This window comes from Sycon ciliatum, chromosome 6 (genome assembly GCF_964019385.1).
Source record: "Sycon ciliatum chromosome 6, ocSycCili1.1, whole genome shotgun sequence".
NCBI lineage: Eukaryota > Metazoa > Porifera > Calcarea > Leucosolenida > Sycettidae > Sycon > Sycon ciliatum.
This window is the reverse complement of record NC_088648.1, coordinates 28,226,404-28,244,706: the sequence shown is the minus strand read 5'-3', so window position 1 is coordinate 28,244,706 and position 18,303 is coordinate 28,226,404. Positions and strand designations below refer to the sequence as shown.

At 48.0% G+C, this 18,303-nt stretch overlaps 1 long non-coding RNA gene across 1 annotated transcript in view; it reads right to left on the bottom strand.

The window, feature by feature from the left end:
* The window catches only part of LOC135818932 (uncharacterized), a 42,979-nt gene that overhangs the window by 8,820 nt on the left and 15,856 nt on the right, over positions 1 to 18,303 (bottom strand). The window lies entirely within an intron of this gene.

The following is an 18,303-nucleotide window of genomic DNA, read 5'->3' as shown; positions in this document are numbered from 1 at the left end:
ACAGCAGGCTGGTGAGGTGGTTCGCAAACGGGTGGCGGTGCAACTTGTTCGAGCATGGTGGGCTGCCTTACAGGTACTGGTTCTTCATTTTCTTTGCCGATCGCTTTAGCCAGTGACACACCATCCTTCGCACTTGGTTTGTCATAAGCCTCAAGCGACTGAATGCTGCGATGTCCACTAATGGCCATAATCTTCCGATCTTTTGTCCCGGCTTCCTTCATGTGCACGATGGAAGTGGCGCGTACACAATGATTTGCGTATAGTTTCGACAGATTCGCAGATTCAGACACGTCTTTCATCATTTTGCCTACAAACACAAAACACAGACACAAAACAAAAAAACCTTCGTAAGAATTTAAAAATATATTAAATTATAGCCACAAGTAAAATAGAGATTTCATTGCTCTCAACAAGTCAGAAACCTCTTATCTTCCCTCCCCTCATGCACACTCAACCAATCACCGAATTTCTTTGAAAGGTCACAAAAATGTTACAAGAGAAAATACAACTTACCTAAAGTGTTGTGCCCAAGAGGAGACTTCATGAACCAGACATCTGAATCAACAGGGAGCGTCGTGCTGCCATACTTCGCTCGCTGAAAGAGTCTGTCCAGGTCCGGGTGCAACTTTGACAGATAGCGGCGGAATACTGCAATCACGTCCTTGTCAATGATAGCCCCGGATGTTTTGGTGCTACTGCCTTTGAGGCCGCCCTGGTGGTTTTTCGAGGCATACTCAGCTCGTAACAAGATAGCTTCCTCGCCTGCAACAGTGCTGAATACGAGGTCTGACGGCTTCAGTTGGGTTTGTGCCTCGTTTCCACGAAGACAGAAGTGAAGCGTAGTGTGGAACCATACAAACTGAGTCACCTTCTTCACATCCAGTGTGGTTGACGCATCGGCGAAATACTCCTTTAGGAGAACCCAATCATGATCAGCAATACTATCCTTGTGGACAACAGGAGCCTCCAAACCAGTCCGCTTCCTCTCTTTTAGCACAGCATCCAGGAGTTTGATGGACCTGTTGAAAACCGGACCTTGCAGACTGATTCCTCGCTCTAGAGAGTTCAGGTGGCGTTGAAATGCCCCGCGAGCAGCAATCATACTTGAACGCTTGTACTCGGATTTGTCCTGCTTTTTAGCCGAGCAGTAGAAGTCTTCGAGCAGGCCCGCAAGTTCTCCCTCTGTGACATTTTTTTCCAGTCGCAAGATTTGCTATCCGTTTGCAACAAATCGGAAAAAAAAACAGTCCACCAGAATTCCGTTGCCGTTTTGGTTGACTTCCACACGGCGCCCTCCAACAGCTCGTCTTTTCTTGCGGAACTTACAGGTTCGAAACGCGAAGACTCAGCGATAGTTCTTCGAAGCAAAAAAAGTTACAAGGAAATGAAAAAGGCAACGTTCTTGCTCAATGCACATGGAAATGACAAGGAATTACTGCGCATGCGTCCCCCTTTACCCAGACGTACGTCACGGCTGTTTTTTTTGCGCGACTTTGGCCCATTTAATATGGTGGCCGAGAACGCGTAAAAATTCATGATTTTCGTCCAGGAGTTGCTTTAGACAGCTAAGTATTCCACAGACTTCGCCACTTTTCGTCTCCAATCAGCTTGGTTTGCCCTGAGTTTTCGATTTTTCGGCTTTGCCTTTCCCTCAGCTCCGCGTACATGCCGCGCGACCACTGCTTCGATTTGTTTCCTTATCTCTGGAGGACGTTTGTTTTCCTCTCCTGGGACGTTCGTCGTGCAGAATTTGAGCCAACGTTTGTGCCCCAAATAGTATCCCCACATTTGAGTATCGTTTAGATAATTTGGAATCGGGTAGGTAAGTGTCCGTTCTGGTGCTGTAGAAAATTTCGTTCCGTGACGTGCATCAATTCCGTGTGACTTGCGTTTGCAATATTCTCACAATTTTGGTATTTCCCACACTTACTGGATCGTAACTGCAATTGTGTTACTCTCCAGTTGTTGTGAGGACGTAGGGTGATCATGGATGAGCATAAATCACTACTGCAAGAAGTCTGCCGAGTCGGTGGCAGAAAGTTTTCCTGTTTCAAGCAGTCTACTTCGAAGTACTAGATATAGTGTGGAAAAATATAGTGATCTGCTGAAATCTGTGCATGGCATTGATATCTCGAAAGATTGCCCAGACATCCACCCACCATACATCTATATTCTGTGCGAGCGAGCCCTAAAGAGAGCCAGTAGAAAGTCAGAACATTGTGGAGGTGGCTGTGGACCTGTCACCAAATGGGAGCCACACCATCACACAAACTGCTCTGTGTGTGCAAGCCAGAAAAAAAGGGGCGCACGCGCTCCATGCAAAACCAAAAACAGCATTGCGAGGTGCCGCACTCCTGACAGCACCCAACCACCAGAGCGATGATGGATCACCTGCACACGCAGCCGGCAGCAGTGTAAGTGGTCTAGATATCAGTGCAGAATGCATACAATCAAGAGCAACGCGACAACATCGTGCAATACTGCCGCTTGACAGGGACAGATTTTTGGACAGAAATGCGGTGCAAATTTGCATCATTTGTCAGAATGCCGCAGACGGTATCCTGGAAACAGCATGCTGCAATGAGCTGAGTTGTGCAGAGTGCATAAGCGAATGGCTCAGCACGAATAACACATGCAAGTCTTGCAGCGCTGACATGGCTGCATCATCGATGCGCACGCCCAGCATTAGTCTAACCAGGGTTGTCAGCAGCCAGTCCATACACTGCGACTTCCACGAGCCATCGCTACGTGGATGTCCTGAAGTCGTGCCGCTGCATGACTTGCAACGTCATGTCAACATGTGCCCGTTCAATCCCGCAGAGACGCCATCATGCAGCACAGCACGTAGCCCGCCGCCAAGCACGACACCTATCCGCTCAGTGCGCCCATCGTCAACAGAGGCTGAGGTTCTAAGTGCTTCTCCGTCGAAGTTGAAGGGCAATGTGGCAACCAACCTCACTGCACGTCTTGTCACGGCTAGCGCAGAGGGTGGCAGGCTGGAGGTGAAAACTGGCGAGGGAAGCAGGGGCAAACCGCAAGTTTACCAGCTAACACCAGAGTGCAGTGTACCGTCAACCGATGCGTCTGCCTCAACACTCAAACGCCGCGCTGCTGAGCTGACCCGAATTGCTGAGGCCGTTTTTGGTGGATCGGATGGAGCTCGAGTGCAAATGATTGCTGGGCTGAAGCGGCTCTCATCAGCTGCACAGGAGGAGCTCTTGCAGGAAGCTGGCTTGAAGTGTAGTTCACCTTCGCCTGGCACCGCGCTGGCCATCAAGGCAGACCTCCGACTGCCATGGAGCCAATTGAAGAAGCTGCGGCAGTGGCTCAAGGTCTTCGGAGTAAAGTTGGAGTCTGAGCGTTCTATACGAGAGTTCATCGCGAAGACGCTGCATAGCTACACCGCTACAGAGCTGCCGATGTCGAAGCGGAATGGCGATGTCTCCATGGCTGCCACTGTATTTTTTCCGGACCTTGTCGCTGTTGTCATGCACTTCCTCGACATCCTCAATGAGAGTGACAGCTTGACATGGCATTCAGGCACGATTCCACAGTCCGAAGTATGGCTCAAGATTGGCGGTGATCACGGAGGAGGCAACTTTAAGTTAAGTTTGCAGATCGCCAACGTACTAGCACCGAACGCAACGCACAACACCATTCCACTGTGCATATTCGAGGAGAAAGACACTCCGGCCAATTTGAAGACTGCTCTTGGACAGTATGCTGCACAGATTGAGCATTTGCAAAGCACGGTATGGAACGGCAGGCAGCTGAGAGTGTACATGTTCGGCGACTACGAATTTCAGACTATGAACCACGGGCTGTCAGGCTCTGGCGGACTGCGTCCATGCTTGCACTGTTTGTGTCCGAAGAAGGAGATGGCCAATCCAAATGATGATAGAACAGATGCGCATAGACAGGCACGCACACTGACTACATTGGCTGATGATTACGGCAGATTTTCTGAAGCTGGCTCGCAGATATCACAGGCAAAGCACTATAACAATGTCATTCGTCCGTGGATATTGCCAGTGCCCGTTGAAAATGCAATCATCCCGGTGCTGCATCTCGACTTGGGCATCTACACAGGGATGTTTGAAGCCCTTCTGAAGGACCTGCAGGAACTGGACTCGAAGCTTGCTTCGAAATGTGGCAAAGCAAATCCGCAACCTTAAGACCCGAAAGGCTGCGGGAGCGGATGGTATTTCTCATGAACTCCTGAAACTATTTTGTTCCAGTATTGCATACCCTCTCAGCCTCATCTTTAACCTCACTTTTGCAACTGGTGCTTTCCCTGCTATTTGGAAACACGCAATTGTAACTCCGGTCTTTAAGAACAAGGGAAGTAAGCTCGATGCATCGAATTACCGCCCGATTTCGTTATTGTCAACAATCTCCAAGCTGTGTGAACGTATTATGTACAACCACTTATACACTTACCTGTCTCCTGTTCTACATCCGTCCCAGTCTGGATTCCGAAAAGGCGACTCTTCGTCCTGGCAGCTTCTCAGACTTGTTCAATCGATGCCTTCTGTTCGTGAGAACGGCCATTACAGCATGCTATGTTTCTTTGATCTAAGCAAGGCCTTCGACACAGTATGGACACGCGGGCTCCTATACAAGCTATCGCGCCATGGAATCCATGGTACTTGCTTCACGTGGCTCAGTACTTACCTGACGCCAGACAGCAAAGGGTACGTGTCGGCTCTGCTCTGTCTGCCAAAGGGCATGTACGGTCTGGAGTTCCTCAGGGATCAATCCTGGGGCCTCTCCTCTTTCTTATGTATGTAAACGATCTGGCAGAAATGGAACACACATCACTATATGCTGATAATACAGCACTACTTGTGACAGCACCCACTCTCCCCGAGGCTAGTGCCAAGTTACAGTCCAACATAGATGGCGTTATTCATTGGATGGAAAAATGGAAATTGCAGCCCAACTCTTCGAAAACTGCTGTAATGTGTATCCCCACAGTTGTTCCTGTGACCTATCTTCATTAGTAACCAGTCCCTTCACCTTTCCAGGCACCACAACCCCGCTCTGCATCGTTGAAAAACACAAGCATCTTGGCGTCATTATTGACCAACACTTAACCTGGAAATCCCAGATAGAAAATTTAGACAGCCGTATTAGCTCAGTAATGGGATTTCTCTCGTCACACATCACCCACCTCCACACCGACTGTCGCCATGTTATCTACACATCTTACATTCTGCCTATTTTTGATTACTGCTGCATAATTTGGGCTGGAATTTCTAAAACACTGATTGCTCGACTCGAAGTTATGCATAGGCGTCTTTTGAAAATATTATTTCGGCTTCCTCGCCTGACTCCAAGCGCAGACTTATACCGCCTTGCTTCTGCTGTGCCGCTCTCGGTCCGCGTGCGTTTTTGGCATGCCAGACAATTCATAAAATTAAGCTGGGCATTGCTCCTCTTCATGCTCTCTCCTGCCTAAGCTGGTTTGCTCAATCTCAAGACATGCGTACCAGAAACTCTCTCCGCTTCCCTAATTCGCGGTCTGCCTCTATGCAAACATCTCCTCTCTTCCTTGCTTACCGCCATTGGTCTCTCCTCCCACAACATCTAAAATCCTGCCAATGTTACAATACATTCACACAGCTACTGCAGAATGCAACATACTAGTTGATATCCAGCCCTGCCCTAGCTTCTCCTGCTTTTCAGTTCCCCTTTCGTTCTTTTTCTTTCTCCCCTCTAGCTCTATTACCGCCATGGCTGGCTATCGCCCACATCACCATTTCATTGGCTAGTGCCACGTGATTGTGAATAAATAAATAAATATATAAATAAATGCAATGCTGACACCAACTATGCTGGTACGTTCACCAAGTTGTGTGCCCTCCACGAGAAACTCCGCTGCGCACAGCTGCAACTTGACCAAGATGTCAACGGACAGCAAATGGTCCAACAACAGATGCAATTTGTATCTCTCCACATCCAGAACCAAGCGGAACAGGCGTTGCTGGCATTGGTGACTACTCTACAGCAAACATATCAGGCAGCAGTTACGAAGACCCAGCAACACACTTCGACTGTCGACGCCTAGAAGGACGAAATTGCCAAGCTATGCCGCAGTAAGGACTTCAGTGGCCCATGCGTAGCCTCTGTGGAGCCTGTTCTCCAACACCACAAGATTGAACGTCAAGTGTACCACGGTGGTGCTTTCATCGGCAATCACGTCCACCAAGCCTTGAAGCCCACCGTGGTCGCTGCCATCAGCCATGCTCACGTACCAGTCATCACGTCCAGGTGTCCAGTCCTGGCGGAGGAGGCCCAAAAAATAGCATCTTTACACGAGAATCTGTTGAACAGCTACGCTTCTTGTCGAGCTATCTTCAGTCACAGCCAGGCAGTTTCAGCAGACGAGATGGATAAGCTGGAGTCTGAAGTTCGGCGCTTCTTGAGTATGTGCAGACGACACGTTGTGGCACGGCGACTTGGAAACATCACGCCGAAACTTCACCTGTTAGAGAATCATACGGTGCCGCTCATTAGGAAACTTGGCGTTGGTCTGGGCCTGCTCGCGGAGCAAGGGGCAGAGAGCTTGCACGCGAGTATCAACACCCTCAACGCCATCTATAAAAACATACCAGGAGACCTCGCCAGGCTGAAAGTTGTCGCCGAGCATCATCTGCTAACCACAACCAAAGAAGCCAGTACGCTGGCTCCTCGTCCACAGAAAAGGAAAGCCGAGGACCAAGGTCCAGTCTCCCCGTAAACTGGTAAGAAGACAGCGCGGTGACAGCAATGTCTGTCTTCGTGTTTTGTATTTCCAACGCTCCAAAGAAAAACATTTGGAGCACCAGATCATGCTCCTCTTTCAAATTTTCAAACGATCTTCAACTGTTTGCGTTTTTTGTGTCGAATCATACTGAAAACCAACTTGGTTTTGTAAATATTCACAAGAATTTACCGATTCGCATCGAGTTTCCAAAACTTCTCTAAAACCCGGTGGAACGACGCCATATTGTAATCTGGTCAGCCGCGGACAGCCGTGACGTACGTAAGTCATGTGCAAATAAAAATCGTGTCTTTTATACTATAATTTAAATAGAATATAAACTTCGCCCTCGTGTTTACGGGAAAAACCCTCGCCAAAAAAACCTCGGCTTCGCCTCGGTTTTTGCCTTGGGTTTTATTTCCCGTAAAGACTCGGGACTCAGCTTATATTCTATACAGTCAACTTCGTTTATAACGACACTCGGTGGGGCGTCAAAAAAGTGTCCTTATTCGCGAAGTGTCGTTATAGCCGCAGTCGTTATAAGCGAAGTTGACTGTACATATCAGTTTATACCCAGCTCATATTAACCCCCACTAATTCCTGTGATCTATAACTGGTGAATACAGTCAACTTCGTTTATAACGGCACTCGGTGGGGCGTCAAAAAAGTGTCCTTATTCGCGAAGTGTCGTTATACCCGAAGTCTCATGATATGTATTACAGTTGGAAGGGACTTTGCTCTGGGCACGGAAATGCTGTCGTTATTCGCGAATTGTCATTATATCCGCAGTCGTTATTAGCAAAGTTGACTGTATACTGGATATAACGCGAGTAAGGACACTTTTTTGATGCCCCACCGAGTGTCGTTATAAACGAAGTTGACTGTATACTTTGCTATATTACCCACTTGGAGGTTGTAACTTTTCAACTTCTTCTTCTTATTATTATTACAAAAAATGTATTATCTACGCATGCATCTACGCAAGAGTCACCACCAGCCAATAGTCCTTATGCACATTGTACAGATGTACGAAGTTCTGTACTATGGCCGTTGGTGTGTACATACCCGGTTGGGTGTTCATTGTGTGCTATACATGCGCGTTTGACCCATTTAGCCTCACAATTCATGGCAAACGATCACTTTTCAAGCCTTCTTCACTTTGGGATTGAACTAACGACTAGCTAGATCTCTGCCGGAAAAAGATTTCGTATGAAATGCCTTCAAGGCCCATTTCATAGTGGAAATAGCAGTAAACACAATAGGGTCCTGCACATTCAACACCCAACCGGGTTTACGGGATTCTACAAGATTATACGGGATTTCGTGCATCTGTACAATGTGCATAAGGCCTATTAGGACATGTGTCAAAGTATTGAACGTTTTCGTTCCCTTCTTGTCAACATACTACAGGGAATGATGGAAATAAGCTAAAAGACTACAACTATAAGGAAAAGAAGTTCAGAAATATATCACTCCAATTATGTGTTGAAGTGACACGAAAAAAGAGATGTGAAGAATCAAGAAAACAGCATGCAAGTCCAATAAGTGACAAAAACGTAGTGACAAGAAAGAGAGAGAAATATCAAGAGATCTATTTCGCATATGACGAGCTCAAGGAGCTCATCCAGCGACTGGGACTGGAGTTCCCCAGAAAGGCGAACAGGCCAATGCTGATTGCCCTACTGAGAGGATCCAAGGACTCGGCTCGCGTAAGTCATGCTAACCCTGATGTAGCTAGCCTTTGCGCCGCACTCTCCGAACTTACCGGGGTAGTTAGGGCGCGCTCACACTGCGACCATGAGCACGCGTCCATGCGTCAGCAAAACGCAGAAACGTGGGAGTCGTGCTCACACTAGGCCTCGTACACGCGTAGACGTGAAGTTGTCACACAAACTTCACGAATTGCAGTTCGTATCCAAAAGAGTTCGTGCGTTTCCTAATAAAGTTGTGGCCCGTTTTGGATGTAATTTTTCGCATGTTGCATGTTGGAGGAATTGCCTCGTGGCTCGTATTCTTGAAGTCGACGAAAATAATTCATACAATCAGGTAGGTTTGGACTCTTGAGGGACTGCCGCTGACATCCAAGCGCTTTCGCTTTCCTGACCTCGTGGTCAGGGCAAGTGCCAGTGCAGTGGAAATTCCGGTAGTGGTTTCTTTCGTCTGTTGCCGAGATGAGAACTGTAGTTTCCGATGATATGTAACTGAAATGTCTTGAGGTATGGCATTCCATCACCGCAGAAAAGTAGAGAAAGATGACTTACCAAACCGAAAAGCCAGACCAAGCTGCCATAGTATTGAACGAGTACACTGTAGAAACTGGTCACTGACCCGATCACAACGAAGCAACTACAAAAACAAAAACAAAATCGACATCGTCCAAAAAGGGCAAAGAATGCATATATGGCGGTGCGTGCGTGCAGGACCACAACTACAAAAATTTTAAAATGTGCAAATGTCGAGGTGACATCGACAACCGCCGATTTTCATGAATCAACACACCGGAATTTGAGAAATTGAACATACTTCAGGCCAGGTTGTACACAAATACGCTTCACGTCTACGATCATGTTGCCGCCAAGTCGTGGCACCCCCCTCCGGAGGTCGCGGTCACGATTTGAAACGTGGCCGCGACGTTTTGGTCAAGTTCATGCCGTTGCCATGCAACTTGGCCGTATGGCCGCATGGACGCTGGTTTTGGTCGCAGTGTGAGCGCGCCCTAAGGGAATTGAAATCAGAGCTAAAGACGATGAAAGATGTGAATGTACAGCTGAGAGATTCCAACAGGGAAATTCAGGCGTTGAAGGACGACGTGCAAAAGCTCCGACGTGAACTGCATGCTGAACAAGATCACCAATCCCGTTTGACCCACGTCCACGCTGACCCTGGTGATACAACTCATCTCGGAACTACTACAAGTAGTACTCTCCCCATGCACTTTAGTATGAGTACCGACGCTACCCCAGACCTGTCACACACATCACCACGTGCACCGGTACAAACACAAGGCCCAGCTGCACAGCACATTGTAGAAAATTCGTACGCAGACTCCGCAAGGCAGCCACCAAGGCCGCATGCACCTGGCCACGACAAACGTCCGCAAAAGCCAAACCACCGTAGGGAGGAGACATCGCGATACACTGCACCGAAAACACCCAAGAGTGCACCTGGACTCGTAGGACGACCCCGTGTGACGGTGTACTACATTGGAAATGTTGACCCGGACTGCGATGCGGATTCAATAGCTGAACACTGCAAGGTACAAGGTGTATCTGTAGTACAAAGCGTCGTGTACACCTCCGTGCACTTTAGAACAGCCTCTGCTCGTATTACAGTCTTGGTCACGGACGCCAAGAAGGTCGCGGAAGAATCGTTCTGGCCTGACGAAGTTGGCCGTACTGTAAGAGAGTGGCGATTTGGTACAGAGGCCTGGGCCACCAAACCCATTAAAGCATAATAATGGCTCACACCACCGACCCACTCCCCTTGAACCCGCATGCTCAACACACCAATCGGATCAGCAAGAAGCTTAATCCACACGCCGCTCCGTTTCACCCACACACCCACCACCTGACCCAGCACAGTAGTACACTTAACATTGGCCACATCAATATACGCAGTCTACGCCACAAACTGTGTGAAGTTGAAAGCATAATGATAGAACAGCAACTGGATATATTAGCCGTATCCGAGACCTGGCTAGATAACAGTGTCTCTGACCTGGAAGTGCATATCCGTGGAACCATCCTTTACCGTAGAGATAGACCATGCATGACAAGCTGCTCGTGTCTCACAGCATGCGGCCCCTGCAAGAAAGGTGGCGGTGTGTGCCTTTATGTGAAAGAAACCCTCAGAGTTTCCCTGGACGAACGTTACTCACATGATGCCCTAGAGCTTCTTTGCATACGATGTACGCCACAAAGAGGATCCGAGATATTGATCGGCTGCATCTATCGCCCGCCAGGTCAGTCCGTTGACTACTGGGACAGTCTTGCTGCAGCTGTAGACTGCGCCGATTGCGAAGAGCTGTACTTGTTGGGAGACCTCAATGTGAACTTCCTGGACAAGCAATCAAGTACCTATAAAGCCCTATACCACACCATCCTCCTGCCCCTTAATCTCTCCAACTTAGTAAACGCCCCTACACGCATTACACGGCAAACCCAAACCTCTATTGACTGCATCCTCACGAATTCGGAAGACGCCACAACCGCCTCAGTCTTTGACTGTGAATTCTCTGACCATCGCATCATCACAACCTCCGTGCCTATCACTTCCCTGCAGCCTGACACGCCAGACCACAAGCCAAGGCAGCCCAGTCGAGACTATAGTTCGTTCTGTATGCAGGAATTCCATAAGTTGCTGAAATCGGTATCCCTACACTCTTTTTCATCCACGAACCCCCACCAAATGGCCGCTGAGTGGGTGAAGAAGTTCAACTGTGCACTGGATGAACTCGCGCCAATTGTCTCACGAAGAGCGGGGAGGCCTACCTCTAAAGTAAGATGCCCTTTCATGACTGAGGAGCTACTGCACATGATACGACAACGCAAAAGTGCCTTCCGCCGATTAAAAGCCTCAGCTTTCCAAGATCCAGTTACTGCACTCCAATTCAGGCAACTGCGCACCCGATCTAACAACCTGTATCGCCAGCTCCGCAACAAATTTTTTTCGGAGCTCTGTCAAGACTATGAACAATCTCCTCGGAAGTTCTGGTCGGCGATCAATGGCGTAACAAAACGTAAACCCGCTAAACCCAAAACCTCAGTCGAAGCAGAGACGCTGAATAGATATTTCCATTCAATCGTTCACGACCCCGATGCCTCCTACAACGTACCGCTCGGGCCGGTCTCCTCCACCGATTTGGAGTCGTTCGCATCTGTCACCATTGCGGAAGTAGAACTTCTTCTACTAGACCTGAAGCCCCGCAAAGCCCCGGGTCCAGACAATATACTGCCCTGTCTTGTGAAGTCTGCCGCTTACATTCTTGCCCCATCTCTAGCAATCCTGTTTAATGCCTCCTTTTCTTCTGGTATACTCCCGTCCACGTTCAAAGAAGCGAACATTTGCCCAGTGTTAAAGTCCCAACGCAGTGACAGATCAGACCCGTCCCAGTACCGACCCATATCCCTTAGTAGTGTCATTGCCAAAGCCCTGGAGAAAGTCGTTCTTAGACAGCTCCAGCAGCTATTTGACGACAAGTGCCCATACCATAAAGACCAGTATGGCTTCCGCCGCCATCACTCTACTGCCCAACTCGTCACCAAGGCTGTATGCCAGTGGACTGGGAGCCGGGACACTGGACACACTACCATGATTGTGTTTTTAGACCTAAGTAAGGCATTCGATCGGGTGAACCACCAGTGCCTCCTCATTTCACTGCAAGCCAAGGGTATTGGAGGGACAGCACTAGCATGGTTCGCCTCATACCTGTATGATCGTCGGCAGAAAGTCACTCTACCACATGCTACATCCAGAGTCCTCCCAGTTTCGCGTGGAGTCCCGCAAGGTACTGTTCTGGGTCCTGTACTCTTTAATGTCTATATAAGCCACCTCCCTACCATAGCGGATTCCTTCACCTGTTCCCTTCCCATGTTCGCAGATGATATGACCCTCTACCGAAGTGCCCCCTCACTCAAACTGTGTATTGCCTCCGTCATTCCCTGCTTGAATGTACTATGTGACGAGCTACAAAAGCTCCACATGATGATCAATGTTAAAAAGTCAGGTGTTATGATCATTTCCCCCGGCCGAAACCCCACGACGCACCCAAGTGTCTAATGACACTGTGTCAAGGTGAGCCACTTAATTGTGTGACCGAAACTCGTCTCCTTGGTATCCAAGTTGACAACTGCCTGTCATGGACCAAGCATATGGATGTAATTGTTAGAAAAGTATCCCAGAAGGTGGGTGTCTTACGTCGCACCTTCCGGCAACTGAGCAAACTTGCACGCCGCCAGTACATCCTGTCTGTCGTTCTTCCTGACATTCTGTACTGCATCTGTTCCTTCGTCACACTCATTACTGCGAAGGATCACAATCGTCTAGTAAGCGTGTACAATAGAGCTATCCGAGCGGCTTGTGGGGCTTCGAGCCGGGACAGTGTTTCTGGTCTTCTGAAAAACCTTGATGTTAAGCCCCTGGACTACTATTTTCTGGTGTCAACTGGGAAGTTCATTTTCATTAATCATATTCTTCGCCCTTTGCCTGTATTTACATCGTTATTCCCAGCCCCGCAATCTACCCGGAGCACGCGTAATCGCGACACACACATGATATCCCTTATTTAAAATGCAGAACAACACTCGGTCAAAAATCCTTTGTGCTTCGTGCTGCTCTGTTTTTTAATGCTCTACCTAATGACTTGAAATCCTCTTTGTTTACCTCTCAGTTCGATCGTGGTTTGAAGCGCTTATTGAATGATCCAGTTTGGTGTGAACGATATCGTGCAATTTTGTTTGACAACGTTGGCAACGTTTAGTCTCTCACCAGCTACATGTATATATTGCCCAGGTTCATTCAGCATACGTTTTTCTTCTTTTCTCTTTATGTTCACCACTCATCCCCTTTTTTTTGCTAAACATTTGAACATTTACACTGATGTATGAACATTTACACTGATGTATATTATACATTGTTTATTTATTTATTTTTTTATATATTTTTTTTGGTCCTATCGGCCTCTTCATATTTGTGCAGCTGCACTGTTGAGCTTCCGATGTAAAACAAAAATAATAATAATAATAGGGGTGAAACGGTTCCATGTTTTTCATGTTCGGGTACCCGAACGCCAGCATAGCTTTCCACGGTTCGGGTATCGGTTCCATGCACTCTTTTCTCCAGACCGACAAAATGCGTTCGTGACAATTATTTTTTAGAAAACATTTTTACGAGCCAAGAACGAGACATCGGAGAGTCCATGTACGTGCGAAGAAGATGACCAGGAGGACCTTTTGGAAGAGCGGTGATTGTAAGGTAATAAAAATATAAGACATTTAAACATTGACAAGGCTCGAGTAGACTTGACGTGTACGTGTATTTGTACGAGAACGAGATTTTTCGAGTTTCGTTTCGAAATTTGACGGAACGGGTACCCGATTATTTTCAGCTGGCGGTTCCAAAACCGGTTCCTTACCCGAACCGTTTCACCCCTAATTTCGCACCTTCACGACGAACAGTGCCAAACAACTGCAACGACAACACATGCTCCTTCTGAACACAAAGCTCAGGGTCTAACTAACGTATGTACAAAGCTTCCAACACGGCAAGATGTAACAAAGACCTACCACGCGACAAAACACTCACGACAACTAGCACTGCCCGGCAGGTGACACTTGATTGCCGACGTACCGTTTCCCTGACCCGACGACTTGGCCGTTGTCACCTCCGATATTGCCGCTTGCGAATCTCTCCCATTACGCCCTGCGTCCCTGCAATTCCGATTGCCTCGGTCGAGATCAGTGTGCTGCTCCAGTGTGCTGAATCAAAAGAACCGATACTGGAAGTGACAACAACGATTAATGTGAAGAAACGATGTAGACCACGGAAGCAGGACAGACTGGACGTGGAGCAGCATCAAGCATTCAAGCGAACGCATCAAGCAACACACTCCTTTACACATTATCCCACGTAGCGCACAACTGGAGCGTCCCACGCAGGGAAGACCCCGTAAACAACCACTACCTCCAGCAACACAGGACCCAGCGTCCCACTCGGCAAGTCCACTATTGGCTCCCGTGGCCATGACCAAGTCAGTCCCTCCACCAGCGGAGGTGGATGTGGCTCTGGCGACGCCACGTGTGTTGCATGCAGACACGTTTGCGTCATCATCGCTTGCTGCATCACCGGCAGAGACGACAACAATACCTACCTCAATATCAACGAGACCCAGAAGAACAACTGCGAATTACACCATGACCTAGTTCAGTACGGAAGTACAGAGCCAACGGAATGCACAACAGGAGCGTTAGACAAGGGATGGGAGGAGACGGGACCTGATTGCTCCAAGGCAGGACGTCGTTGAGGAGGATTCGACCAGTGAGTCCAGTGAGTCCGGTGAGTGTGAGAGCGAGAATGATTGTGTGAGTAAGAGTGGGTGCGAGCGTGTGTTTTCTAGTAGGAAGTCATCAGTGTATAAGCATCTTGTATCTCGTCCTGATTGCTGCAAGGTGTATTCTGATTCTTCTTTTTCTGTTTTGTGCCGTGCTCGTCATGGTTATAAGTAGGGGTGAAACGGTTCGGGTAAGGAACCGGTTTTGGAACCGCCAGCTGAAAATAATCGGGTACCCGTTCCGTCAAATTTCGAACCGAAACTCGAAAAATCTCGTTCTCGTACAAATACACGTACATGTCAAGTCTACTCGAGCCTTGTCAATGTTTAAATGTCTTATATTTTTATTACCTTACAATCACCGCTCTTCCAAAAGGTCCTCCTGGTCATCTTCTTCGCACGTACATGGACTCTCCGATGTCTCGTTCTTGGCTCGTAAAAATGTTTTCTAAAAAATAATTGTCACGAACGCATTTTGTCGGTCTGGAGAAAAGAGTGCATGGAACCGATACCCTAACCGTGGAAAGCTATGCTGGCGTTCGGGTACCCGAACATGAAAAACATGGAACCGTTTCACCCCTAGTTATAAGTTGCAGTTGAGAGTGTTAGAAGCTGTTTGTCAACGTATTCATAAACCTAATCTGTGTGTCCAGAAGGACAGCATTATTCGTTTGAAATTGTTCTAGTAGCAGCTTGTTCTGTTTGTTTGGCCCTGGTTACTAGTAGTCTTTACAAGTTCGTTAAGTGCTTTCGCAGTTTTTCCTGTTATTACCTTAGTGCTAGGATTATCATTTTCATAGGTGTTGTTTCTTCTCACTCCATTTCTCTTTATTAGTATCTTTCTGGATTATTATTATTATTATTATTTATTATGGGAACGGTTTTATTCATAACTCCATGAAGTAAGAGTCAAAGTAAAAAGACAACCCAATTTCGGAAATAAATAGAACACTCAATCGAAATATTATTATAACTCACGATGGAATCAAACTCATGATGGAAACTACAACCCAATGAGTTGGAAAACCAACCACAGAATTAGATATTGGGAATAGAGTCAGACACAACAACCAAAATCAGTACATCAAAAATCTGTCCTACAAAAAACAAAGGAACAAGAAAAACACGAAAGACGAAGTACAAAGAATCCCCCCCAAAAAAAAGAAAAAAAGAGGGGAAAACGGGATGAAAGAGGACCGGAGAGCGGCAAACCCCAGGAGGACTTAGCGTCACGTAGTGGCGGGAATGCGGGCCTCCACAGAAACAGCATCCACATCCGCCGCCAGACCAGGTGCACGGAATGCACGGCGACTCCCACGGACCATCAGGACGGAGTCGCGGACAAGGCTGAAAGCCAGGTCCGTCCGCAGCTTTCCCATCACGAGGGGATAAGGCTATTATTATTATTATTATTATTATTATTGCCTGAAAAGACAGTGGTTAGAGCATTGCTCATGACAAGCAGGGTCCCAGGTTCGAGTCCTGGTGGGTCTGGCGTTTTTTTCTCTTTTCAGGCAGTTCACTTCCCCGACTGATCCTTTGAATATGAAGTTCTCCCAATCCTTTCCAAATTTAATCACTTTCTTTCACCTCTGGTAGTTTCCAGAAACTGACCGTGGTTGGTCCCCTGGGGGAGGGAAAAAGATCCAAGTGCCATCAGTATGTGTGGCACGTGTTGTGAGCTGCCTTTGGAGTGAAAAACTTGTCAGCGCCTTCTAGGTTCAGCCTGGTCCCATAGCTCAGTGGTTAGAGCATTGCTCATGACAAGCAGGGTCCCAGGTTCGAGTCCTGGTGGGTCTGGCGTTTTTTCTCTTTTCAGGCAGTTCACTTCCCCGACTGATCATTATTATTATTATTATAAAAAAATAAAATAAAATAAAAATAAAAATCTTCGTTCACTGTATTGTGCCGTGGTCGTCATGGTTATGGACTGCAGTTAAAAGTGTTGGAAGCTATCTATCAGCGTCTGTACAAGCCTAATTTGTGTGTACAGAAAGATAGTATATCTTTGATATTTATGACCCAAGCAAGCTGGGTGGTGTGCTGCTTTGCTGCTTCGAATTGTAGTTAGACCGCTTTGTCAAATATCGTACTGGTCTCGTCATCGTCCAGTAACAATCGACATTCTTTGTTCCGTTGAGACTGTAGCTTTTGCTCGTTTTCGTTGCGCTTGCCTTCCCCTCTTTGGTCTTTCCTTAACCTTGAACCTTCCAAGTTGGAAGGCTGTCGGTTAGCGCTACGGAGATGTGTTGAAGCTAGGTGTCAGGACGTCGAATGTTTCAGTACTCTGTCAGTTTTGTGCCTAGTTATTGCACTTTCTGACTGTATAAAGTATCATGTTACAGTGATGGAGAGTTACTCTTAACTCGTATCCATATGTCCTTTTCTCTTCTACAATAATAATAATAATAAAAATAACTTCGTCTCCGTCTCGTCTCCGTCTCCGTCGCCATCGGGACGTGGAGAGTCGACGCCAGGAGGGTCGCTGCCCTCCTCGGGACGTGGAGAGTCGGCGCCAGAGGGGTCGCTGCCCTCCTCGGGGGTGTCCTCCCCGTCGGCGCTGGCAGCGGCGACCCGAGCACGATAATAGAGAGGTTCCGGGGCACGATTTTCCGTGCCAAAATCCGTATGGGCGCTACGGATTTTTTCCAGGCGTGCTCCATACGATTTTTCGGCACGAGAATCCGTGTGGACTGGCTTTCATACGAACCATGCTTCGTATGGAGATTTTGGGTCATCGGGTGCAGAAAGATTTTTCGCGTACAAATTTGGTACGAGAAACATCGATTTTTCGCGGGAAGTTTTGATTTCGGTACAAATTTTCAGAATATAAAGGCATAGCGCGGGAAGGTGACGTGTTTGCGATCGTAACCTAGGCAATGACGGCAAACACATAAGTTCCGTACCCCGGAACTTTTCACTGCTCGAAAACGACGTATAAAAAAATCCGTAGAGCCTCCACGGATTTTGGCACGAAAAATCGTACTCCGGAACCTCCCTATTAATAATATTATAGCTGTGCCGCCATGCTGCACGTGCGGAAAGGCCTCGACCTGTTCAGGCTGCAAATGCGCCAAAGCTGGACGTCAATGTACTAACTGCTCCGCCAATCGCCATGGAACGTGCCGTAACTCCTGTCGCTCAACGTCGTCACAGACGGCCGGCAGCGCTGCTGCCGCCTCTCATCTGGCTTTCTCTTCATCGTGCCCAGTACCCTCCGCCGTGAATACTCGAAATTCAAGAACTCGAAATTCGAATGTTCAAGGAGTATCTCAAATATCGGCCTCCTCTCCTCCGAAGCGCCTCGCCACCTCTCCCGTCGACTCGGGTGCTTTGGCGCCGCTGCTGGCTGGGAGGCTTGTGCCCCTGGATAAGAATCCTGGTGTGCGCCCGATCGGCATTGGGGAGACCCTCCGTCGCCTCATTGCCAAGGTGGTCCTCCGCATCACGCGTCAGGACATTGTTGAGGCCGCGGGGGCACTTCAAACCTGTGCTGGGCAGGAATGTGGGG